Source organism: Tamandua tetradactyla, chromosome 2 (assembly GCF_023851605.1).
Source record: "Tamandua tetradactyla isolate mTamTet1 chromosome 2, mTamTet1.pri, whole genome shotgun sequence".
Lineage (NCBI taxonomy): Eukaryota > Metazoa > Chordata > Mammalia > Pilosa > Myrmecophagidae > Tamandua > Tamandua tetradactyla.
The window spans coordinates 124,111,180-124,138,224 of NC_135328.1; the positions used below are offsets into that span (position 1 = coordinate 124,111,180).

At 41.3% G+C, this 27,045-nt stretch overlaps 1 long non-coding RNA gene across 12 annotated transcripts in view; it reads left to right on the forward strand.

The window, feature by feature from the left end:
* Positions 1 to 1,554: 1,554 nt before the first annotated feature.
* Positions 1,555 to 27,045, forward strand: part of LOC143673793 (uncharacterized) — a 52,387-nt gene continuing 26,896 nt past the window's right edge. For 9 of the 12 annotated variants that reach the window (XR_013170648.1, XR_013170646.1, XR_013170650.1 and 6 more), the window contains exons 1-2: positions 1,555 to 1,789; positions 11,017 to 11,693. This is a non-coding gene — a long non-coding RNA (uncharacterized LOC143673793). The remainder of the gene's footprint in view (positions 1,790 to 11,016; positions 11,694 to 27,045) is intronic. The other 3 variants (XR_013170653.1, XR_013170652.1, XR_013170647.1) reach the window with 1 other exon arrangement.

Here is a 27,045-nt window from a genome sequence, read left to right on the forward strand (position 1 = left end):
AGTCCCCACACCATTGGGACGGAATGTCCCCGAGAGTTAAACAATAACCAATCTAAGAAACTGTAGGAATGGGATATGTTTTGGCCATGGCTAACAGCATTCTTCTGCTTCTATGAACCGCTTGCTTGCTAGCAACAGCAAAAAAACCACAGCATGATTTTAGCCTTTATAAGCACACCTTGACAACCTCTGGGTGCTGCTCTCTGAATCCTCTTTCTTGGAGGTTTCTGAGGCAGTCTCTGGCCGGCTAATAAATACTCCAAATTGGCTTGCAGTTTTGATTTGTGTGGTCTCTCTTTTGCCGCACCCCACAACACCCAATGTTGCATTTGGAGAGAGGCAGGCATGTGTGAGTACACGGACATCTCCATCACTCTGATTTGCAGCAAGGCTCACTGGCCCACCCTGGAAGCCCCAAGCATACTGACTGTGGAAGACACTATCATTGGTAAACTCACTCAAACCTGTCCTACCTTGTTCTGAGTAGGCTCAGAACAAGGAGCTCAAGAAGGAAAAAAGCAAGCTGGAAGAAAGGAAACCTCTTGAGACTGAAAATTTATGAAGACATTGGAGATTATGTCACCTCCATAACCAGGACACCTCTGGACAGGGAACGAGAGAGATACCCACAACAGGAACCTGGTCGGGAATGAGATAGAGACAGTGACCAAGAGCAGGACTGAGAAAGAGAGGAAGAGAAGAAGAGGCACCGCTACTATGAAAAGCCCAAATTGCACCATCAGCCCATGGACATTAACAGAGGACATGGGTATGCCAAGGAATTGTTTGAGTCCATGTATGAGAACTTTGCTGGATCTGCTGGCTGGGAAGGCACAGAATTGTTGATAAAGTCAGAGGATATGAAGAAAGTAGAGGGATTCTTTTGGCATTCCCAAAAGTTATGCAGTGTGCTATCAGGCTGCAGTGGATGACATAGCCTTGGACAATGAGGAGGTGGAGTATAGCAAAATGGATGTGGGTAACAAGAAGGGCCCATTAATTTACTGGGGCTTTGATATCCAGGAAAAATACAGCCATTGTAAGTTAAACAAGGAGGGTTAGCCAAAGACTGCATTCCAGCATAGCATCAAGATGTGCGCAGGGTAGAAATCCAGGTTCTCTAAAGCAACCAGTGACCAGAGAGAGCTTAATTGTCAAGGGGAGAAGATAAGTGCAATGCTTCAGAGGAGAAGGGAGTGCAAGCTGATGGAGAACAGAAGATCAAACTCATCTCCAGTTCCAACTCTAAGGAGAATCTCCACAAGGACATGCTTCCCACTGTTTCCCAACTACAATTCCCAGACAGCTGAGAGATGGATTTTTATGTTTGTTTGTTTGTTTATTTTTAATTTAGTGAAGGAATATAAAAATTTATTGAATAATCATTTAGTTCCATTAAGATTGATTACCTTGCCAATAAAACAGTGGCACTGGGGGACTTTGTGCCTAGCCTTGGTCAGTATCGACCTTGCCCAGGGCTGGTTTAAATTAGAGGTGAAGCTGCAGGGAGGCGGTGCACAGTGCACTGTGAGCTCATAATGTGCCTTCCTCCATCTCTCTCAGGTGCTCCCTGTGCAGGTGCAGGCAGATGCAGCCAGACTTCCACCTCTCAAGTACCAGCTCCAGGCTTGTCCCATCCATCTTCCTGTCAAGGAGCAACTGGTCTTTTCACCAGAAGTGTGATCTGATACTGTCAGCATGGCTCTTTCCAGGCCTTCCTGACCTGGCACTAAAAGGAGAAGCATGTCCATCAGTGTGAAGGTGATTTATTGCAAGTGCACTTTGCAAGGTACTGGAGGAATCTTCCTCAAACCAGTTCAAAGTGGGTATAAGATTTAGGGCTTTTATAGGTAATGGGAAGGGAGTAGGAATCAAAAACTAAGTAATGTTCACATGATTCATTCTTGTCAGATCAGTGATGATGTTGGATCTTTGTGAGGAAGCATTTTCTCAATCCTGTACTGTCTCAAGCACATCTTATTCTTCCAGATTCAGTGATTAGGTGTCATCATTGATACTGCAAGCTCTTATGTGCAGGGTCTTCGTGACTCTTTTCAAACATTTGTCTTTTGAGGAGGAAGTCACTAATTCACTGGGCCATAGGGTATTCTTGATGTTATTCTCTTATCTTATTCCTGTAAACAGAACTCAGAAGGTCTGGTTAGGATACTGGAAACTAAGTACAAGGAGTAGATTGGTCAGCTCAGGTGGGATAAGCGTATTCTCCAGCTGTCACCAGGACAAGAGAACTGAACCCTGAGCCCACACCATGGTCATCTCTGTGGCCATGTCCTGCCTTTCTCCTAGCAGAAGTCATCCCCAGCAGCCATGGTCAAATGACTCTAAGATCCTGAACTTAACAATGGGTTGAATTGGGCACCCAATTCCACTGGAGAGGCTAGGGGTTATCACTGTCCATAGACACACGACCTCTCCCTTCCACAAATGATGTAATGACAGTAACACCTGAAATGGAAGAGATGATGACTCTCCTGTCCTTCCTCCTGGTGACCTGCTGGGGTAGAATCCACAGTTATAAAGCCCAAGGGGCAGAGATGGAGCTCAGCTTCCTAAGTGATTTGGGATCCTTTTTTTCCCTCGCTCCATCATTTGGCTGCATGGAGGATCCCTTACCATATGGACACCTTATAAAGACATCACCGGTGGGACTCCTGCTCCTGCTTTGCCTGTTTTCTGGCTGTGTGACTAGAGACTTTTCATGCCTCTAGTTTCTCCTATTAAGGCTGCAGCTGATGCTTCTTATACCACTAGTTGGTTTTTGATTGATAATATAAACACATGGCATGTAGGATAAACTATTTTATATATGGTATATGTAAAATAATAATATGATTTATGTATATGTTAATATAATATCTTTTTAAATTTTATTTATATAATGGGTATTGAAATATATGTATATATATAGTGTCTCTTACACTTCTTTCTCCTATTTCCAGGCACAAGTTTATCAAAATGCATTTACTTCTAATTGGTGTAGATGCCACTTTCAGAAGTCTTTCTCTGACAATTTTTATTGTCATTTACACACACACATGCATACTCACAAGTTGTTTTTCACTTTTCCTATAGTGGCTAAAATAGGCAAAGTACTGAGTTTTGCAGTCCTGTGACAAATTTTCAGTACAGATTATTGGTTTTGTGAGAAAGTTGACTGCTGGGTCTCTAGAGAGCCCCCATTAACTTGCCCCTGGGGAAGAATGAAGATGCACTGGTGAGGCTATTTGGTCTTGGATCCTCTGTGTTGCATGTTAAATCTTGGGCAGAAGGATTCATCTTGGATCTTTGGCATGTGCCATCCACCTACAGGCCACTCACACACAGGCATGGGCATGGGCTCCCCATTGTGTCCCCAAGACCTTCCCATGCTGGTGATCTCAGAACTACCCTCTGTTAAACTCTTCTACAAGTGGGGTTGCCAATGAGGATGCAATCACTGTTGTCCATTGGAAAGACCCTCAATACCTGGAAGTTTTTATTCCAGATGGAAGAAAAGCCAGCTAATTTCACAATCACAGAGAGCTAGGATTTCAGGCCTTTCCAATTAACTGGAGCTTCTAGGTTAGAAAAGTTTTTCAGGGATTGTGGTTGTGGCTTTGTATGAGATGCAACAACCATTCATTTTGTAGTTTGCTAAGGAAACTCATAATCTTCTATAATCACTGTCCTAGTTGATCTCAAGTGTAGCCTCTCACAGTTAAGCAATCAAACCCAAGATTAGGTGCTGCTATGAATGGATTTGGCCCAAGAAATAAAAGTGCAAATTCCCTATGTTATTCAAACAAATCATGTGCTTTATGGGCCAAACTCAAGTTGTTGAATGCCAAAATCAGGTGTGTGTGCCCAGTGTGTGCACAAGTGCAGTATCCATTGCATTCCTGTGGGGGGCGGGTAGCCATGTACTCATGGGCTCCCCAGATCTGCTGTCTCATCCACACCTTAGGAAGCCTGGCACCCTGTCCTCACTGAGCGTGCCCTTACACAGTTTTATATCCAAACCCTCTGTGCAAATAGGAAACTGACACCCAAAGAGAGGCAGGCAATGGCTCAGGGCACATAAGGTGAGCAAAGGCCAGAGGCCCTGGAAGGTTCTGGCCTCCTTAGGGCAGGACTCATCCCATTCCAAGAGTTTTGCTTTGAAAATGTGAGTAGCAAAATCCTGGGATACCCCTCTGTGCTCCTGCCTCATTGAAGCATTTTTCCTTCTGGCATCCCCAGAAACATGAGCACACACACACATGCACTGACTAATGGAGTGGGGAGGCGTGGACATGGAGGGGTGAGCATAGTAAGAGCAAGCACTGGAAAAGGATGAAAGAGGAAAGGGGTTGAAGCAGCTCTGCCATGAGGCAGTGGTGTCCAGCCTCCTAGAAACGTGACCGTGACCATGGACCACAGCATGGGGAGGAAGGAGGGGGGTGCGGCTAGGCAGATGGGAAGGGCTTCCCAAAGTGCCCAGCAGTCTGCAAGTTGAGTCCACCCTCAGGGCAGTCTGAGGAGGACAGAGCTGGGTACTGCCTCCACCATTCTGGCACCTGGAACTTGGTTGAGCCCCTAGTCCCCGAGCAAGGAAGGAGACTACAGAAAAGTTTTACCTCTATAAACAAGGATTTTCACCTCTATAAATTAGGGTGCTTGTATCGGGGGCATCCCAAGGATTCCACAGTCTCAGAGAAGTGTATTTGGTCTTGTTCTCCATCGATAACCTTCTGTGGACAGAGAAAAGGGCAAGAGGGAATCCTGAGGTGCTTTGCATCAACCACAGTCTTCTGGTCCTGCAGCTTTGCTGTCAGAGCTGCTCTCCAGCTGGCATCAAAAAGCTGCATTTTCATTGGGGGCTATTTCTCCTGCTTGTGGCTGCAGTACTAGCACTGGCCACCAGGGGCTGTAGCCTCCTGTCCCAGGGGAGGTTGTGGGCTTTGGAAACCACAGGAGCAAGAGAGGAGTCACCCATCCCATCCCCTGCCTCGGACTTGTACCTCCTGTTATCAGCATCTCTCCCCACAAGCTGAGCTGATTAGGGACAAGGATGGGTCTCTGTGATAATTTCATTTATTCATTCATTGTCTACACCCCTGTGCAAGGTACCAGTACTCAAAGTGGTCCATGTGGCCCTATCCCTAAAAGCTCAGAATCTGAATGGGAGATCAGTAAAAGTATGAAAACTAGCAATTATGAAAGAACAGAGTAAGTGCAGTAATGAAAATGAAGCTTCCCCTGACTTTTGCTATATTTTGTTGTTCCAAAGCAAGTCACTCAAGAGGTGTATCATACCAGGATGTGTCTGTCAGGGGGTGAGGGTCGTCAGATGCCTCCGGAGGTTGCCCATCATATGGGTTAAGAGGTGGCACTTAGATCTGATTCTAAAGGTAAAGAGATGCCACATGGGATGATACCTGCTTTTCATTGAATTTCTCAGGGTGTAGACTGGGAAATAAAGCCAAGGGGAGAGGGGATTAGAATTCAGCCCTGTTTTGAATTGCATCCCATGCCACTTCCCACCTATTTTGATTTTCTAAAGTTGCTGGAATGCAATATATCAGTAATGGATTGGCTTTTATAAAGGGGATTTATTGAGTTACAAGTTTACAGTATTAAGACCATAAAATTGTCCCAGTTAAGGCATCAGTAGAATGATACCTGGACTCTGATGTAAGTCTGCCAGCATTTTGGATACCTTTGTCAGCTGGGAAGGCACATGGCTGGCATCTGCTGGTCCTCATTCCTGGTTTCTTGCCTTCAGCTTTTGATTCCAGTGTCTTTCTCTTTAAGTGTCTGTGTAGCCTCTCTTAGCTTCTCTGGGGCAAATTCTGGATTTCACCTCTTAGCTTCCCTTGGCTATCTCCAGATTCTGGCTATTTCTGTGAGTACTTGCTTAGTATCTCCCAGGGTATTTGGGTCTGCATCTCCAAGTGTCTGTGTCTGAGTGTTCTCCAAAAATGTTTCCTTCTTAAAGGACTCCAATAATCTGATTAAGACCCATCTTGAATGGGCAGCCACATTACCATGGAAAAAAGCTAATAAAATTGTCCCACCCACAATTAGGTGAATCACATCTTCAAGGAAACAACCAAATCAATAGGTCCCCATGAACAATAGGTCTACCCCACAAGATTGGATTAGAAGAACATGGCTTTTCTTTTTCATGTTTTTTTTTAAACATAACAGTTTCAAACTAGTACACCACTCCTTGTAATTCTACTTCTCTAATTTTGATCTATATGGACACCAACCCATGAGCGGTATATGTATTTTCTCACATCCACCTGATGATATCCTTAGGAAATACATACTAGAATATTTCCCTTCTGGAGAAGGAGATACTTGAGGGGCCCTAAAAGGGACATAGCTTGTCCAGGGTCTCAGAACTGGCAGAAAAAAGAATGAGGTATGAATTCCACTTGGTCTCCTGAAATTAGTTCCCGACATTCCCAGACCTGGCAGAGGCAGCACAGGGGATGCATTGTTAAAACTGTGTATAGTTAAGGAGATGACAGGGAGAAAAGTGTGAGCAGTTGGCAGCACTGGGTTGTTTGGGGGGAGTGTTATCTACAGTGGAGTAACAGGGACAGGGATGGCAGGAAGGGACCTCACTTCCTTGGAGATAGAGCCCAAAAGCACCCCCAGGTCTCACCCTTCCACAGTAACAGCCATGGGCTGGGAGGGAACAGGGTGAGTGCCCCAGGCTTCCAACCACAAACCACCTGCTCCTGCCTAGTGCCAGTCTATGCTTATGGCCCTGTCCTCTGCACGCTGGGAATGGGAGGTGCCAGTGCTGTCCAGGCAGGACCACAGTGGATGGCCTGTCTGCCATCCCCTGTTCTTTACTCCCTGGGTTACCTTTGGTTTCTTCCTGGTGAAATGCCTGAGCCTTTGAGGGTGAGGACAGAGCCAATGCCTGAAATTTCAAAAAATGCTCTTGCTCCAGTATTTCCTGAGGCCAGAGACTTAACATATAGGTAGACAGTAAGAAAACACCTTGTTCTTTTCAATGTCTCTTTCTGAGTAAGCTGTTAAGAGGCTGTCTCTTGAATGAATGTTCCTGGTTACTGGTGTCCAAAATTCTGTTGATCTGGAGCTATGGAGTTGTCATCTCTACTCCTCCGTTGAGGGGGGTCTGTGCAACAGAGCTCTGAGCCTCATCTGGAAATAGAACTTCACATGGCTTCTGAGGCATTGCCACATGGCTGCTGGGCCCTGTTGTTGGGGAGCTACACCCAGGAGACCAGTGAGGAGCTGGAGAATGGGCATGGACACCACTTCCCTGAAGTGAGTGGGAGCAGAGCTCCACACAGTTCTCAAGTCCCCACCCTGGAAGTTCCCCCAGGCTCCCATACATGACTTTGCCAGAGGGGCCCACAGTCTCCCTACCACAGGAATGAAGGATTCACCCCACTCCCTTCAGACCTACAATCCCCAACTAGGGCCAGCTGCACAGTCACATTTCCAGTATTTGCAGGAATATCACATGTTTGTGGCCTCTGAGAAAGTCAGCCCAGCTGCTTTGGTGTTTCAGGACCTCGCCCATCCTTTATGGGCCCATCATGAAGATCTGGTGCTAACTGAAGCAGAGCCAGAGGGTAGGCAGGACCAAGGGTTGGTACCTAAGAACCCATGGGGAAGTACAACAGGGGAGCACAGAGTGAGGAGCCTCCCTAGGATTAGTGTTGGATCAGAAGCAAAGAGGAACTTCAGATCTCTCTTCTGGGGTCTTCTGTGAGGGCTTCCTGGTGTGAATACTTAGGCTTGGACTTCTCATGGGCAGTGAGATATTTTCTGACTTTGGAAAGTCATTGGGAAAGGCAGTCATATTGTTACAGATTCTGCCTCTTGCAGCTCCAGGTTCAGCTCCATCACTAGTCACGTTACTAACTGTATCTCAACCTGCAGAAACAGTTCCAGAGTGAGCAAAACTAGAAAATATAGAGTTGCCTACAGCTATACCTCTTGTGCAGACTCTGGAGCCAGAGCCACCTGGGTTTCTGGCTCTAGAGCTAACTGAGATAGTACCAGCTCAATATCCAGGTGTGGATTTGGACCCAAGTGCAGGGTGGAGTGACAACACCAGGGCCAGATGTAGAGCTGAACCCAATGCAAGCCCTGGCTCCAGTATCGCCTTCCCAGGTAGAGCCAGTCCAGGCATCAGATCCAGCTGCTACTTCTCACCTCCAGAGAGGACACAATGAAGAAATGGAGCCTTCTTTCCCCTCTTTTGTCATTTCCTGTTTGCTTTTATTTTTCTGCATATTGTTCTTTTTATATAGCTTGGTTTATTTTTCCTTTTAAATTATCTTTAATTTAAATTTCTATTGCACTTTTTAAGTGTGCATATCAGTGTCTTTAGGTTCATAACAATGCTGTACAATCATCCTCTCTAGCTTGTTCCAGAGCATTTCTTCACCCCACAAAGGACCCACACACACACACTCACAGCCCCACTCCATTCCCCTCTTTCAGACTGGAACCCACTAATCCACTTCTGTCTCCTTTTCTTACTGTGGCCGGGCCTAGGCCTGAGTGTTCACATGATCTTAGCTTCTGGCACAGAGTAGATGTGGTAGTTAGATTCAGTTGTCAACTTGGCCAGGTGAAGGCACTTAGTTCTGTTGCTGTGGACATGAGCTAATGGTATGTGAACCTCATCTGTTGCTGATTAGATCTGCAGTTGGCTAGGAGGTGTGCCTGCTGCAATGAATGATGTTTGAGTTAATTGGCTGGTGCTTAGATGAGAGCACTCAATGTAGCACAGCCCAAGCAGCTCAGCATACCTCATCTCAGCACTCACAGCTCAGCCCAGGCCTTTGGAGATGCAGAAAAAAATCACCCTGGGGAAAGTTGTTGGAACCCAGAGGCCTGGAGAGCAGGCCAGTAGAGACCATCCTGTGCCTTCTCACATAGGAAAGAACCTCAGTGGAAAGTTAGCTGCCTTTCCTCTGAAGAACTAACAAAATAAATCCCCTTTTATTAAAAGCCAATCTGTCTCTGGTGTGTTGCATTCAAGCAGCTAGCAAACTAGAACAGTAGGGTACAGTCAGAGAGACTTTATCCTCATTTTATTGCCAGTAACACCGCAGCTCAGGGAGGTCAAAGGACTTGTCCAGAATCTCACAACTGCAAAGTCAGAGAAAACACATATGAACACCTGACCAGGATTCCCAGCAGCACCATAGTTCTACAACCCTGTCCACTCATTTTATCCGGGACCCACCTACCTGCTGCCCCCAGCCTAGTGCTCAACTCCACCCCAACTTATCCACTCTTGGCAGAGTTGATCTTGCCAAGGGGATTGTGGCCTTGGGGTCAGTCCAGATGTGAACAATGTTTTGGTTTGAAAAGGCTGCCAAAATGCAATACACCAGAACTTGGCTTTCCCAATGGGGATTTGTTAACTGCAAATTACAGTTCTTAGGCTATGAAAATGTCCAACTCAAGACATCAGCAAGACGAAACCTGGGTTCTGAATACAGGCTGCTGGCATCCAGAACACCTCTGTCACATTGGAGCCCATGAGGAAGGGCATCAGGCTTTCGGCCTGGGATATGGGTCGGGGACTCAGTCCAATAGGGAATGGAGAACTCAGCCAAAAGACCTCATGTCAGTTCTGCTCCAGGACTAAAAGTAGGGCCCAGTTAACAGGAGAAGGATAGAGGCATGAGAGGGTTCTAAGGCCAGGCTGACTGGGAGCTGAGCCTCCAGCACTCCCAGGTAGAAAGGACATAGGGAGGAGATAGGTGGCAGGGAAAGTGGTACCTGGAGAATGTCAGAATCTCAGTGAAGTTTTATAATATTTATTTCCTACTATCTGACCCCAGGGTGGGTTCAAACACAAAAGTTAACCAGTTGAATAATTTAGGCATGAGGATTAAACACCCTGCTGAAGCTTTCTCACCCTTAGGGTAGGATATAAGTTACATAATATCAAGTTTAGTGAATATCACAAAAGGACTTGCATCTTCTTCTGGGGAAAATGTTAGTGAATTTCCAATGGGATGCAGAACACTTGGATTATGTTTGATGAAAGTACCCTACTGCATTTGTTTTTATTTAGAGTTTGAGTATGTTTATGGGAGTGTATGGGGGTGATAAGTTGACAAGTGTTAGACTGTGTTGGTGAAGTTCATGTGCCAACTTGGTGAGGCTATAGTGTCAGTTGTTTGATAAAGCAACCAATGATTGTGACCGTGAGGGTAACTGTGGATTTAAATCATTGATCAGTTTATGCATCTAAAGCTGATTATGTCTAAAATCAACAGAGGAGATTGCCTTCAGCAAACAGGAGTTTCATCCAATCACTTGAAGGCTGTCATGGTCAGGTTCATGTGTCAACTTGGCCAAGTGGTGGTACCTGTCTGTCTGGCTGGGCAAGTGCTGGCCTGTCTGTTGCAATGAGGACATTTCATAGAATTAAATCATGGTCACATCAGCTGCATCTGCAGTTGATTCCATTTGTAATCAGCCAAGAGGAGTGTCTTCTGCAAGGTGATGCTTAATCTAATCACCGGAAGCCTTTTAAGGAGGATTCAGAAGAGACAGCCTCTTCTTCCTGCTTTGGCCTGCGAGCTTCTCCTGTGGAGTTCATCCAGACCCTCCATCAGAGTCTTTGGCTTCACAGCCTGCCCTGCGGATTTTGGACTCTGCATTCCCATGTTTACGTGAGACACTTGTACAGATTTTACATTTGTGAGTGCCTCCTGTTGATTCTGTTTCTCTAGAGAACCCTAACTAATACAAAGGCCTTAAAGGAGACTGATGATTTCAGAAGTCAGAAGGGAGAATATTTATCTCTATATAGCCAGACAGCTTCTCCTGGGGAATTCATCATCTTTTTAGGAGTTCACAATTTGTATCCTTTCCTATGGAATTTGGACATGGCAATCCTCAAAGTCACATGAACCAGTTTACACAATAATTGCCCTAATATTAACATACACACACACATATACATAAACATATACACATATATACCCTGTTAATCCTGTTGGTTCTGTTTCCCAGGAAACACTGACTAATACATGGAGTGACCAGAAAACCCAGAGCTTCCTTCAAAAGTGGGAATTCCTGGAGCATCAGGTGCATCTGGAGATGAGGAAGCAGAGTCCTATACTGTGGAATCAGTTGCTAAGTCGCTCAAGCACAGGAGCATGATGCAGTGTATCCAGAAGCTGATAACTTGGCAGGACTTAGGTAGGGCCGTTGAGATGAAGGCCTTAAGTGGAGAACTGAAGATGTCAGCAGCCAGAAAGAAGAACATAGTTTCTCCAGGGGAAATTCTTTATCACCTTCATGGAGTTCCCAATCTGCAGTTTGTATCTTGGGGAATTCAATATCAGCATAGAGTCCGCAACCTGCGGCCTCCCCTACAGAATTTGGAATTGCCAACGCCCACTTTGCATGAGCCGATTCCTATAATAAAACTCTTAATATATACATATATACAAACACACCTGTGCACATATGTGCATATGTGTCCTGCTTCTCAGGAGAACCTTGACTAATACAAATACCAAGAGGCTCAGTTACAGGGACCTAAAGAAGACCTTGGACAATGTCTCCAAATTCTAATGAGTTTACAGGATTTATATTGGACTGTTCTTAAGGCCAACCAGAGACCAATGCATAAGCCTTTCCCTGCCCTTATGGAAAGGCTCACAGATGAACCTGGGTTACAACCGGTAGGAACATACCTCCTCTCTATTCTGATTCCTGATCTTTAAGGGAATCACTTCAGCAAGCTCATCCTATGATACTGTGCATAGGCAGAGAATTATAAGAATTGCCCATGCCTGCAGATTCCCTCTGTACCTCCTGTTTTGGTTTGCTAAAGCTGCCAGAATGCAGTACACAAGTAATTGGTTGACTTTCACAATGGACAGTTGTACAAATTTACAGTTCTAAGGCCATAAAAATGTCCCAATTAAGCCATCAACAGGATCATAATTCTCTAAAGAAAGATCACTGTCATCTGACATTCCTCTGTCAGTGAGTCACACAGCCAGTGCCTGCTAGACCTTCACTCCTGGTTTTAATTTCTTTCAACTTCTAGTTCCAGTGATTTTCTCTTGGGGCTTCTCTTGGTCATTTTCTTAGCATCTCCAGGGCTTCTCTCTCTCAGATCCTCTGGGAGCTTTTACTGTAAACTCTCTCTAAATTTCTCTGCATGTTTCTCTCTGAGGTTTTATGGTGGTTTTTTTTTTTCTGCCTTATACCCTCTCATAAAGGACTCTGGGAAAAGATTAAGACTCACATTTAATTGTGTGGTTCACATTTCCTTTGAAACAACCTAATCAGAAGTTCCCACCCACAACAGGACTGCACCCACAGGAATTGATTCTTATTTGAATCCATTGGCATTTTCTGAGGTATATAAAAGCTTCAAACCAGCACATTCCACCCTCTGGACAATGTCACCAAATTCTAATAGGTTTCCAGGGTTTATATATTTACAAAGACGTGTTCTTTCCACATGTAAAATACATTCATTCCATCACATTATCACAAAAGCCGTAGACCATTTCAGTAATAATATTAAGTACAAAGTCTCATCAAAATCAATTACAGGCATGGTCTGTGCTAAGGCAAAATTCTCTGGCTGTGAGCATGTGAAACTTAGAACAAGTTATCTACTTCCAATATACAAAGGAGGGACAGTCATAGGATAAAATGTTCCCATTTCCATAGGGAGGAATTTGGAAAACAGGGGTTGGGGACCCAAACATTTCAGAAAAACAGATGGGGCATTTATCCTCAGGGTTTGATAGAGTGGCAGTTCCATTCTTACCAGGGGCTTGAGCACTTGGAAACTGGTTTTGCTTTCTTCATATGGCAATTGTGAATAAGGCCACTATGAGAATCAGTGTGCAAGCATCTGTTAGAGTGCCTGGTTTCAATTCTTTAGGTGTATACATAGCAGTGGGATGTGGGGTCATATGGTAGTTCTGTACTTAGCTTTCTGAGGAATTGACAAACTGTCTTCCATAGTGACTCCACCATCTTACATGGCCAACAGCAATGAATCAGTTTTCCTATTTCTCTGTATCCTCTCCAAAACTCGTCATTGTCCATTTTTTTGATAGCAGCCATTCTAATGGGTGTGAAATGGTATCTCATTATGTCTTTTATTTGTATTTCCCTAGTGACTAATGATGTTGGGCATCTTTTCATATGCATCTTTACAGAGATGTCTGTTCAAGTTTTTCCCTATTTTTTAATTGGGTAGTTTTTTCTTCTTTGTTATGTTGAAGGATTTTTAAAATATATTCTGGATATTAAACCGTTACTGGATTTGCAGTTTCCAAATATCTACTCCATTTGTGTAGGTTATTTTCCTTTCCTGGTGAAATCCTTTGAAATGCCAAAGTTTTTAATTTTGACAAGGTTTTGGTTATCTCTTCTTTCTTATGTTACCTGTATTAGGGTGGAAAGTGCAAAAAACCATTGACTAGCCAAGATCCTGAAGATGCCGTTTACATTTTCTCATAGGAGTTGATAATTCTAGCTCTTAGTGAGGTCTGTGATCCACATTGATTTGATTTTTGTATGGGGTATAAAATAGAGATGCTTCTTTTTTGAAAATGGAGATCTAGTTTTCTCATAATCCCTCCTGAAGGCCCCATACTTCTCCAGTTGAGTATTTTTCCCCCTTCTCAAAAATTGATTGGCTATAAATGTGAGGGTTGATTTCTGAGCTCTCAATTCCATTGCATTGGTCTATGTCTGTCCATGTGCCAGCACCATGCTCTTATGACTGTGGCTTTATAATAAGTTTTAAGATCGTACAGAATGAGACTTCCACCTTCATCTTTTTTGAGATCACTTATGTTATTCAGCAGTCCCTTACTTTTTCATATAGATTTGATGATTGGCTTTTCCATCTCTCAATAGAAGACTGTTGGGATTTTTATTGGGATTGCATTGAATCTATAAATTGCCTTGGTTACTATTCCCATCTTCACCATGTTATGTCTTCCAATCCACTAACACAGAATGCCCATCTATTTATTTAAGTTGATTTAATTTTTTTAACAATGTTTTATTGTTTTCTTCTTTAAAGCCCTTTAAGCCTTGGTTAGATTTATTCCTAGGTATTTGATTCTTTCAGTTGCCATTGTGAGTGGAGTTTTTCTATTGATTTCTTCTTTGGTTGTTCATTGTAGATAGAAACAGTAAAGACTTTTAAATGTTGATTTTGTACCCTGTCATTGTGCTGAATTTGTTTATTAGCTATAGTAGCTTTGTTATAGATTTTTTTCTTTGGGGGACTTTCTATATGTAGGATCATCTCATTTGCAAATAGTGAAAGCTTTACTTCTTCTGTTCGAATTTGTATGATTTTTATTTCTTTTTCACACCTGGGTGCTTTGACAGAACTACCAGTACAATGCTGAAAAATAGTGATGACAGTGGACATCCTTGTCTTGTTCCAGATATTAGAGAGAAAGCTTTCAGTCTTTTACCACTGAATATTTTGTTAGCTGTGGGTTTTTCATACATGCCCATTACCATGTTGAGGAAGATTCCTTCTGTCTTATTTTTCTAAGTGTTTTATCACTAAAGGATGCTGGATATCGTCAAATGCTTTTCTGTGTCAATTGAGATGATAATATGGTTCTTTTCCCTTGCTTTTATTAATGTGGTATATTGCATTAATTGATTTTCTTATGTTCAACCACTCTTGCATACCTGTGATAAAACCCTCTGGATCTGGTGTATCATTTGTTGGATTCAATTTCTAATATTTTGCTAGGGATATTTGTATATATCTACATAAGAGAAATTGGTCTATTTTTTATTTTCTTGTAGTGTCTTTATATGGTTTTGGTATCCGGGTGATGTTCACTTCATAGAATGATTTAGGTAGTGTTTCCTCTTCTTCAATATTTTGAAAGAGTTTGACCATGACTGATATTAATCTCTCTTGGAAAAATTGTTAGAATTGCCCTGTCGTTTTAGCTTGCTAAAGCTGCCAAGATGCAATATACCAGAAATGGAATGGCTTTTAAAAAGGGAGTTTATTAAATTGCAAGTTTACAAACTGTGAAAATGTCCAAATTAAGGGACAAATAAGAGGTTACCTTCATTCAAGAAAGGCTGATGCAAAATGGATAAAACAATACTACCTAATTGTAATCCAATAATTTTAGAACACTGAATGAAGCTGACTATGAGAATGATGGAAGGAAGAGGCCTGGGGCACAAATGAAATCAGAAGGAATGATAGACAATAAAGATTGAGATTATATAATCTAGGAATGCCTAGAGTGTATAATGATAACTAAATGTACAAATTTAAAAATGCTTTTGCATAAGGAAAAACAAAGGAATGTAAATACTGCAGGGTGTTGAAAACCAACTTATGTGTGAGACTAAAGCAAAAAATGTTTATTTGGTACAAAATTTATATTTTGAGTAGTGCAGTTCCTAACATAATTTATGTGAACAGCTTAACTGAACACCATAAGTACATGGAACTTTGAGTAGGGAATGAGATTTTGTAGGTTTGTCCAGAGTGATGCCCTGATAAATCCCAGAGTGATTTAAACAGTGAATAAAAAAAGTATTTGCAAAGTTCCCTTGGGGGAATGGCAAGAAAAGGGGAAAATTCAGCTTCCTCAAGTGGAGAATTTCTGATATTCTCACAAGCAGTGGGGATAACCAAAACAATAGGCTGAGGGCCACATTGGCTCAGCAGGCAAGGACACTTGTCTGCCACGCCAGAGGACCCGGGTTCGTTTCCCGGTGCCTGCCCATGAAAAAAACAAACAAACAAACAAAAAAACCAATAGGCTGAGCCCCCAATCTTGGGGTTTGTTCTTATGAAACTTAACCCCAGAAAGCATAGGCTAAGCCTACTTAAAATTAGGCCTAAGAGTCACCCCCAGAGAACCTCTTTTGGTGCTCAGATGTGGCCTCTTTCTCTCAGCCAATATGACAAGCAAACTCACTGTCCTCCCCCTCTCTACGTGGGACATGACTCCCAGGGGTGTGGACCTTCCTGGCAATGTGGGACAGAAATCCTAGAATGAGCTGGGGTTCAACATCAAGGGATTGAGAAAGCCTTCACAAGCAAGAGAGGGAAGAACAAAATGAGACAAAATAAAGTGCCAATGGCTGAGAGATTCCAAACCGAGTTAAAAGGTTATCCTGGAGGTTATTCTTATGCATTATATAGATATTACCTTTTTAGTTAAGGTGTAATGGAGAGGCTGGAGGGAACTGCCTGAAAATGAAGAACTGTGTTCCAGTAGCCATGTTTCTTGAAGATGATTGTATAATGATATAGCTTTTGCAATGTGACTGTGTGATTGTGAAAACCTGTGTCTAATGCTTCTTTTATCTACCTTATCAACAGATGAGTCAAACATATGGATTAAAAATAAATAAATAATATGGGAAACAAATGTCAAAATAAATTTAGTAGATTGAAATGCTGGTGATCAGTGAGGGAAAGGGGTAGGGGATATGGTATGAATGAATTTTTTTCTTTTTTCTTTTTATTTCTTTTCCTGGATTGATGCAAATGTTCTGAGAGGTGATCATGGTGATGAATATACAACTATGTGATGATATTGTGAGTTATTGTGTATATACCAAGAATGGAATGATCATATGGTAAGAATGTTCATGTTCATATGTTATTATGTTTAAAAACAATTTTTTTAATTAAAAAAAAAAAGACTCCCAGGAAAGTTAGGGAGAGCTTGACAGGTCAACCAAGAGTTATAGGGGACAGTGTGATGGAGGACAAACCAGAGGGCTGGAGGGACACAGAGGAGGGAGAGAATAGCCAGGGCAGAAACCCTGGGGCCAGACTGCACATTCAAGTCCCAGCTCTTTCACTTTTTAGCTATGCAACCTTGAACAAGCTATTTAATCTCTTTGTGCCTCAGTTTCCTATCTGTAAAACAAGTGCTATGTCTAAGGACCTTTGAACAAAATTTGGCAGATAGTATGTAGTCAATAAATATCAGCTAAAGGTAGAATCTACGAAAGACTCATATTTGAGCAGGTTTCCTGTAGAAGTTGGGAGGCGGCCCCTCTGTGCTCTTCCAAGCTTGTCTGGCCCCTGGGCACCTCCTGAGCATTCAAGAGCTCTGCCACCCAATTTGAGCACTAAGGATCTAGGGGGAGTGAGACCCAGAGAAGGGTGAGTGCTTTTCTGTGTGGCAAAGTCAGGTCTGAACCCAGGAGCTCCTACTTCCCAGCCTCATCCCCTTTTCCCTTTACCAGAAATGCCATGTCTGTGTGCCATTTATACTGATTGCACAGTCTCCACATGAAATGCAGCCAGATGTTTTGAAAATTTGACCCAAAACAAAAGTGCAAGCTGGTGTTTGCAAATCATTGTACTAGCTAGAGTTGTACCAGCTTTCTTATAATGTAAAAGGGCTGCTTTTATTTAAATGAATAATTTGATTGACTTTTGCATTTAAAAATTTATCCAAGGAGGTATGGTCAAATGCCTTCTTTTTCTTGTAATAATTTATCCAAGAAAAAAGAAAAGCTGATGCCATCCAGAACACCACTGCCAGCTGAGAAGACACATGGCTGATGTCTGCTGGGCTCTTTGGCTTCTTGATGCCTCTGTCAGTTGGGAAGGCACATAGTGACTTCTGCCAGCTTTCTCTACAAGCTTGTTGTTTCATAAGGCTTCCCTGGGGATGTTTTCCTTTTCCTTCTTCATCTCCAAAGGTCTCTGATTGTGTGGGCTCTGCTGGCTCTTTCCAAAATGGTTCCATCTTAAACGGTTCCAGTAACCAACCCCACCTTGAATGGGTGGAGATACATCTCCATGGAAACCACCTAATCAAAAGTCACCACCCGCAATTGGGTGGGTCACATCTCCACGGAGACAATAAAAAAGATCCCACCCAACAATAAGAATCAGGATTAAAGAACATAGCTTTTCTGGGATACACAACAATTTCAAACCAGCATATCTGTGAAGCCATGTAGTCTTGAGCTATTCTTTATTTGGAGGTTTTTGACAACAGATCATTCTGTTTGCTTGGAATTCTCTTTGTTTGGAGGTTTTTGATGACTGATCATTCTGTTTGCTCAGAATTATTGTCAGTCTAGTTTGTTCCTGTGTTTGTAGGAATTTTTCCATTTCATATTCTTCGTTCAATTTATTGGCATAACAGTTTGCCCATTTCATCTTCATTGTACAATTTGAGAGTCTGAGGTCTTTGTTTCCCCCCATCTTATCCCCACAATATACTTCATACCCCTTGGTTTGATTAAGCAGGTAGCCCACAAGTTCTTCAAATATGCTGGCTCCAATCTTATGACACCTTACTATGCTCTCCAAGATATTACATTTCTTTTATCACTAACAGCCTGAAAGGACAACCTATTATTACCTTATGCAAGTCTTTGTATTCCCACCCATGGCACATCAGAAACTAACCTTGCATCACAGACACCCAGGATTTCTGACTTCTACCCTGACCACTCTTCTATTGAAAACTAATATCAACTTAACCTCAATTATTTTTCCCAATTCTCTCTCCTATTTCTTTCAGATTATGTTGAATCCAAATTTTTTTTTAATTTTTTTATTATATCATTTGTTCCCCCTATTATTTATTTTTATTCCATATGTTCTACTCATTTCTTGACAAGGTAGATAAAAGGAGCATCAGACACAAGGTTTTCACACTCACACAGTCACATTGTGACAGGTATATCATTATTCAATCATCCTCAAGAAACATGGCTACTGGAACACAGCTCTACGTTTTCAGGCAGTTCCCTCCGGCCTCTCCATTACATCTTGAATAACAAGATGATATCTACTTAATGCATAAGAATAATCTCCAGGACAACCTCTTGACTCTGTTTGGAATCTCTCAGCCATTGACACTCTGTCTCATTTCACTCTTACCCCTTTTGATCGAGAAAGTTTTCTCAATCCCTTGATGCTGAGTCTCAGCTCATTCTAGGATTTCGGTCCCACGTTGCCAGGAAGGTCCACACCCCTGGGAGTCATGTCCCACGTAGACAGGGGGAGGGTGGTGAGACTGCTTGTTGTGTTGGCTGAAGAGAGAGGCCACATCTGAGCAACAAAGGAGGCTCTCTTGGGGGTGACTCTTAGGCCTAAGTTTTAAGTAGACTTGACCTATCCTTTGTGGGGTTAAGTTTCATATGAACAAACCCCAAGACTGGGGGCTCAGCCTATAGCTTTGGTTGTCCACACTACCTGTGAGAATATCAAGAATTCAACTTGGGGAAGTTGCATTTCTCCCCATTCTCACCATTCCCCGAAGGGGGCTTTGCAAATACTTCTCCACTCACTGATCGAATCACTCTGGGATTCATCAGGGCATCACTCTAGACAAACCAACAAAATCTCATGTCCTACCTGAGATTCCAAGTACTTATGGTATTCAAGCAAACTGTCTACATAAGTTATATTAGGAAATGCACTGGTCAAAATATAAATTTTGTAACAAATAAACATTTTTTGCTTTAGTCTCACACATAAGGTGACATTTTAAAATATTAATTACCATCCATTTTCAGCACCCTGAAATAATGACATTCCTTTGTTCTTCCTCATGCAAAAACATTTTTAAAATTTGTACATTTAGTCACTATTATTATACACTCTAGGCATTCCTAGCTTATACCATCTCAATCTTTAACATCTATCTTTCTTTCTGATTTCATTTATGTCCCCAGCCCTCCTCCCTCTATTATTCTCACATGCAGCTTCATTCAGTGTTTTAACATAATTCTATTACAGTTAGGTAGTATTGTGCTGTCCATTTCTGAGGTTTTGTATCCAGTCCTGTTGCACAGTCTGTATCCCTTCAGCTCCAATTACCCAATATCTTACCCTATTTCTATCTCCTGATGGTCTCTGTTACCAATGAAATATTCCAAGTTTATTCACTAATGTCAGTTCATATCAGTGAGACCATACAGTATTTGTCCTTTTGTTTTTGGCTAGTCTCACTCAGCATAATGTTCTCAAGGTCCATCCATGTTGTTACATACTTCATAAGTTTATTCTGTCTTAAAGCTGCAAATATTCCATCATATATATATATATATATATATATATATATATATATAACACAGTTTGTTTAGCCACTCGTCTGTTGATGGACATTTTTGGTTGTTGCCATCTCTTTTTGCAATTGTAAATAATGTTGCTATAAATATTGGTGTGCAAGTGTCCGTTTGTGTCTTTGCCCTTATGTCCTCTGAGTAGATACCCAGTAATGGTATTGCTGGGTCATATGGCAATTCTATATTCAGCTTTTTGAGGAACTGCCAAACTGCCTTCCACAGCAGTTGCACCATTTGACATTCCCACCAACAGTGAATAAGTGTACCTCTTTCTCCACATCCTCTCCAGCACTTGTCATTTTCTGTTTTGTTGATAATGGCCATTCTGGTGTGTGTGAGATGAAATCTCATTGTGGTTTTGATTTGCATTTCTCTAATGGCCAGGAATGTTGAGCATCTCTTCATGTGCCTTTTGGCCATTTGTATTTCCTTTTCTGAGAAGTGTCTGTTCAAGCCTTTTTGCCATTTTGTAATTGGATTGGCTGTCTTTTTGTTGTTGAGTTGAACAGTCTCTTCATAAATTCTGGATACTAGACCTTTATCTGATATGTCATTTCCAAATATTGTCTCCCATTTTGTAGGCTGAATCCAAGCATTTTGACTGCATAAATTTTCCTGAGTTATATTTCATGGTGGTATTGAAACAATTTATTATAACATTGTTGATTTTCTCTCTGCTTGCAAGGCTTCTCCCATGTCTATGACAAGGCAAGCAGTTCTATCCTTCATGAAATCCAATATCTTTAAAACCACATTCCACTTACACCAGGTTACCTTCTTGTGATTTATAAAAAGGGGCATCTGGGTCATGCCCAAGTACTCCCCATAAGAAAGCAGTTCCCCAGATCACAGAGAATCTAGGAGTTTACATCAGCTTTTCAGAAGTCAGACAAGAGTTGGGGACCTGTCTCCTCTTAAATCAGAGCTTGTCAACCATGAATGCCAACCAACCACCCTGGAACCATTCAAAGTACGGAGGCTCTTAGGCATGATGGCAAGCAGCTTTATCTTTGCCATTGCAGAAATAAATTTTATAAGGGCAAGCCTCAAGATTGAGGGTTTGGTTTATTAAATTGGGAGGCTGTAATGCCTGAAAGAATATCAGGAGTTCCCGACGTGGGAAGGTTTAATAGTTGCACATTTTCCCCAGTCCTTACAAGGGACTTTACAAATATGTTTTTATTTTCTGCTCAAAGTACTCTAGAATATATCCAGGTACATATAATATTAACCTGTCCAGAATAATAAGATCTCATTCTCTGATCTAAGCTCCATGTAATTAGGTTGTTTAAATACCCTGATAAGACAAGTTAAATTAGATAGTGTGCCACAGAAAATTTACGTTTGGATCTATTAGACATCTCTTTCTTTGGTCTCACACAGAAGTAGAAGTTTTAAATATAGAAAATATCATCCTTTAACCTGGATTCTGATTTACCTTAGTCTTAAATGGGTTCAATTTATTCATATCTCTAATTGGAGTCTGATATTTTTTTCAGCTTCTTTAACAACTGCCACATGGAGTCATGCTGACTTTCAGAGATGCAGAACAGTATCTCTAAGTCTTAGGTTTCACACAGATAACCAGTGTTCCAGGGACCTATCAGGTTATACACAAACAGCATAGCATCTCAGAATTGAGAAATAACAGTTAAAACTCAGGAATAGATGTGACTGCTGTAAGAGTTTGCATTATAGGAAACTTCACAGTGAGTCTTATTTGAATATTCCATACTACTTAAACATCTATTTCCCTTTCTTTGCCTACCTACATTTTATCCCATGATAAACTCTGCTCTCAAATTCAATTATCATCATTTGCTCATCATAGTTAGGTTATATTAGTGAGACCATACATTATTTGTCCTTTTGTTTGTGGTTTATTTCACTCAACATAATGTCCTCAAGGTTCATTCACCTAATTGCATGCCACACAACTTCATTCCTTCCTACGGCCACTCAATATTCTACCATATGTAGACACTATGGTTCACCCATCCATTTATCAATTGATGCACCATTAGGTCTCTTCATCCATTGCAAAACATGAATGAATTATGTCACCATAAACACCAGTGTGCAAATGCCTATTTCTGTCCCTGCTTTCAGTTCTTCAAAGTCTTTGTCAATTATTGTGGTTGTGGGGTGATGTGGCAACCTCATACTCAGCTTCCTGTGGAGCCACCACACTGCCCTCCAGAGGGTTGGCACCACTCTACTTCCTACCAATAGTGAATAAGTACATCTTCCACTTTACTTGTTCTCCAGCATTTGTATATTTCTGCTTTTTTCCCCCTATTCTTGTAATATTTTTTAAATTGTGAAATATAACATATACACAAAAAAGTAATATATTTCCAAATATATTTTAACAAGTAGTTATAGAAAAGATTTTTTTAAAGTTTGGTTTGGGTTACAGTTCCACAATTTCTGATTTTTTCTTCTAGCTGCTCCAAGATACTGGAGGCCAACAGAAATATCAATATAATGATTCAGCACTCATACTCATTTGTTAAACCCGACTTTCTCTGTATAACTCCACCATCACTTTGATTTTTCTCCCACTATTTAGGGGTATTTGGGCTATGCCCATTCTATCTTTTTCATGTGGGAAGGGGCTGTTGATTGTATGGGATAAGGGGATGAAATGAGTTAATGTTCTTGAGAGGGCTGGCCCCTTTGTATTTCTGGATTTCTCTGGTCTAGGGACCCATCTGGAGGTTGTAAGTAATGGTTTTGGTTGGGATTTGGCAAGTTATGATATGTGGTAATGTCTAACTGAACATGCATAAGAGTGATCTCCAGTGTAGACTTTTGACTCTATTTGTACTCTCTCAGCCATTGATACCTTATTTCTAACACTTATTTTCCTCCTTTTTGTCAGGATGGCATTGTTGATCCCATGGTGCAAGGGCCAGTCTCACCCCTGGGAGTCAGCTCCTATGCTGCCAGGGAGACTTTCATGACAATGTCCTACTAGGAGGGTGGGCAATGGTTTCACTTGCAGAGTTGAGCTTAGAGACAGAAAGGCCATATCTGAGCAACAAAAGAGGTCTTCTGGCTATGACTCTTAGGCATACCTAGAGGTAGACTGAGCTTCTCAACTACATACATAAGTGTCACAAGCGCAAGCCTCAAGTTTAAGGGCTTGGCCTATTGATTTGGGTGTCCCTATTGTTTGGCACAGTATCTGGGGTTCCCCAGGTGGTAAGGTTTAATAGTTCCAAAATTTTCTCCCATCCATCAAGGGACTTTGCCAATACTTTTTGATTATCTGCTTAATATATTCTGGGACTTATCCAAGCATTACATTAAGCTATACAGGATTAAAGGTTCTCATTTTTATTCTGAGCAACGTGTGTTTAGATTGTTTAAATGATCTTCCCAGACAGGTTGGATTAAATTATGGGCTATAGAAAATTTAGGTTCTGGATATGATAAGATTTTCTTCCTTTGGCCTTGTATTAGGGCTCTCCAGAGAAACAGAATTGACAAGAAATATCCATAAATATAAAATTTATAAAAGTGGCTCACATAACTGTGGGAATGTAGATTCTAAAATCCATAAGGCAGTCTGTGAAACTGAGGATTCCAATGGAGGGTCTGGATGAGCTCCACAGGAGAGGCTCACCAGCTGTGCTGGTCTGAATCTGTGGTGGGCCCCAGAAAAGCCATGCCCTTTGATCCTCATTCAATATTGCTAGGTGGGAGCATTTTGATTGTTTCCATGAAGATGTGATCCACCCAATTGTGAGCGGTAACTCTTGATTAGATGATTTCCATGGAGGTGTGTCTCCACCCACTGAAGGTGGAGTTGCTTGCTGGAATCCTTTAAAATAGGAAACATTTTGGAGAGAGTCCCTTTTTTGTAGAGCCACATGAAAGCCAGCAGATACCACCATGTTCACCATGTGCCCTTCCAGCTGAGAGAGAAACATTGGACATTGTTAGCCTTCTTGAACCAAGGTGTCTTTCCCTGGATGCCTTTGATTGGACATTTCTATAGATGTGTTCTAATTGGGACATTTTCTCAGCTTGGAACTGTAAATCAGCAACTTATTAAATTCCCCTTGTTAAAAGCCATTACATTTCTTGTATATTGCATTCTGGCAGCTAGCAAACTAGAACACCTACAAAAGCAGAAAGAGAAGAGAGCCTGTCTCTTCTGAATCCTCCTTAAAAGGGTTCCAGTGATTAGATTAAACATCACTCATTACACAAGACACTCCACTTGGCTGATTACAAAAAGGAATCAGCAGTGGATGCAGCCGACATGATCATGATTTAATTCTATGAGATGTTCTCATAGCAACAGACAGGCCAGCACTTGCCCAAGCAGACAGGTCCCATGACCTGGCCAAGTAGACACATGAACCTGACCATGACAGGCCTCAAAGAGTACGTAAAGTTCTAAAATGCAGTCAACATCTTTCTTACCCCTCTATTCTGAATTACCTTACTCCCAACTTGATTGCCTTCATTCTTATCTCTAAATAGCAGGTTAAACTTATATAAAACAGCCCCTCAAAATCCAGAAATAGAAATTACCACTCCAGACTAAATGTGACTGCTATTACAGCTTACTATCTAGGCCCCAGTTTTCTTTTCAGTATTTTCTAAATGAGCTCATACAATATTTGCTTTTTTGTTTCTGGCTTATTTTGCCTCACCAAATGTCCCATGTGTTCATTCACATCACTGTATGCCTCATGACTTCTTTCCTTTTTATAGCAGCATAATATTTTGTTTAATATGTATACACCATTGTTTGCCAATCTACTTCTTAGTCACTGCATCTTTCAGCCACCTCCACCTACTAGGCCTCATATATAATGTCCAAAGTCAACAGACCATCAATACTCTCAATTTTAGATAATTTCATTGTTCCCAAGAGAAAGAAAATGTTTAAATTCAATGAGCACACCCTCACCAAATAGAAAATCCAAGCCTCCCCCTAACTCTTGTCCCCCATCCCCATAGTGTGCTCCTGGTATTGCTGTGGTACTATTGATGTTTTCTTGTTAAACATAGCCCACAGTTTTCAACCCCTTTCAATCATATTCACCTTCAATATGGTAATATTACTTACAGACCCATTAAAGAACCACCTTCACTTCTTACACTTAAGTTCAACCTCATTAGCAAACTGTTCACCTATCTCAAGCTTCTGTGTATCTCTAGGTTCCTTATATTCTGTATTATAAACCTCTGATTTTATTTTTACCCTTGTCATAAAAGTGGAGTTGTACAGTACCTATCCTTTTGTGTTTGGTTTATTTCACTCAGCATTATGTCCTCAAGGCTCATCCATCTTGTCATGCGGTTCAGGATGTCATTTCATCTTACTGTTGCATAATATTCCATAATATATATATATATCACATTTTGTTAATCTACCCATTTGTTGATGGGCACTTGGATTACATCCATATTTTGGCAATTGTGAATAATGCTGCTGTGACTATTGCTGTTCAAATCTTTGTTTGTGTTACTGCTTTCAGCTCTTCTTCTGGATATATACTGAGTAGTGTACTGCAAGGTCATAGGGCAATTCGATATTTAGTTTTCTGAGTCTGTCTTCCATAGCAGCTGTACCATTATACGTTCCACCAGCTGTACATAAGTGTCCCAATTTCTCCACATCCTTTCCAACATTTGCAGCATCCCGTTTGTTTGACAGCAGCCATTCTTATAGGTGTGAAGTAGTATCTCATTGTAGTAGTGATCTGCATTAGCTTCTAGTTAATGTAAATAAGCATCTCTTCATGTGCTTTTTACCCATCTGCATTTGCTCTTCAGAAAAATGTCTATTCATATCTTTAGCCCACTTTATAATTGGGTTGCTTGTTCTTTGCTGATGAGTTGTATAATTTCTTTATGTATATAGGATATCAAACATTTATCTGATGTGTGATTTCCAAATATTTTCTCCCATTGAGATACCTGCCTCTTCACCTTTTTGACAGAGTTTTTTGAAGTGCAAAAGCATTTGATTTTGAGGCATTCCCATTTATCTATTTTTTGTTTTGTTGCTTGTGCTTTGGGTGTAAACTTTAGGTAAAGTTTTACTCCTATTACTAGGTCTTGAAGATGTTTCCCTACATTTTCTTCTAGGAGCTTTATGGTAAATTTTATACATTCTTATAAATTTTTGTGGTAAAAATTTGAGTTAAATTTTGTATAAGGTATAAGGTATCCAGTTCTCCCATGCCTATTTATTGAAAGGACTTATTGTCCCAGGCCAGTGGATTTGGGGGCTTTGTCGAAAATCAGTTTACCATAGATTTGGTGGCCTATTTCTGCTTCCTCGATTCAATTCCATTGGTCAATTTTTCTATCTTTGTGCCAGTACCATGCTGTTTTGGCCACTATGGCTTTATAATAAACTTCAAAATTGGGGAGTTTTAATCTTCCCACTTCATTATATTTCTTAATCCATTCTGCCAATCTATCTTTTAACTGGCAGGTTCAGTCTGTTAACATTCAAACTTATTACTATAGAGGCATTTCTTGAATCCACCATCTTATCCTTTGGATTTATTTGTCAGATCTATATGTTCTTTTTCCTCTTTTTCTTTTTATACTTTATGTTACCCTTACTGCTACTCTTCAATACTGTACCCTCCTCCAGACCTCAATCTCCTGTCTTTTTTTTTTTAACAGCTGACAGAAATCCCTTTAGTATTTCTTGTAGAGCTGGTCTCTTGTTGACATATTCTCTCAGCCTTCATTTGTCTGTGAAAATTTTAATCTCTCCTTCAGTTTTGAAGGACAATTTGGTTGGATACAGAATTCTTGGTTGGAAGTCTTTCTCTTTTAGGATCTTAAATATATCATATGACTGCCTTCTTGCCTCCATAGTGCCAGTTGAGTAGTCCAAACTCAGTCCTATGTGGTTTCCCTTGTATGTAGTAGATCATTTTTCTCTTGCCACTTTCAGGATTTTCTGCT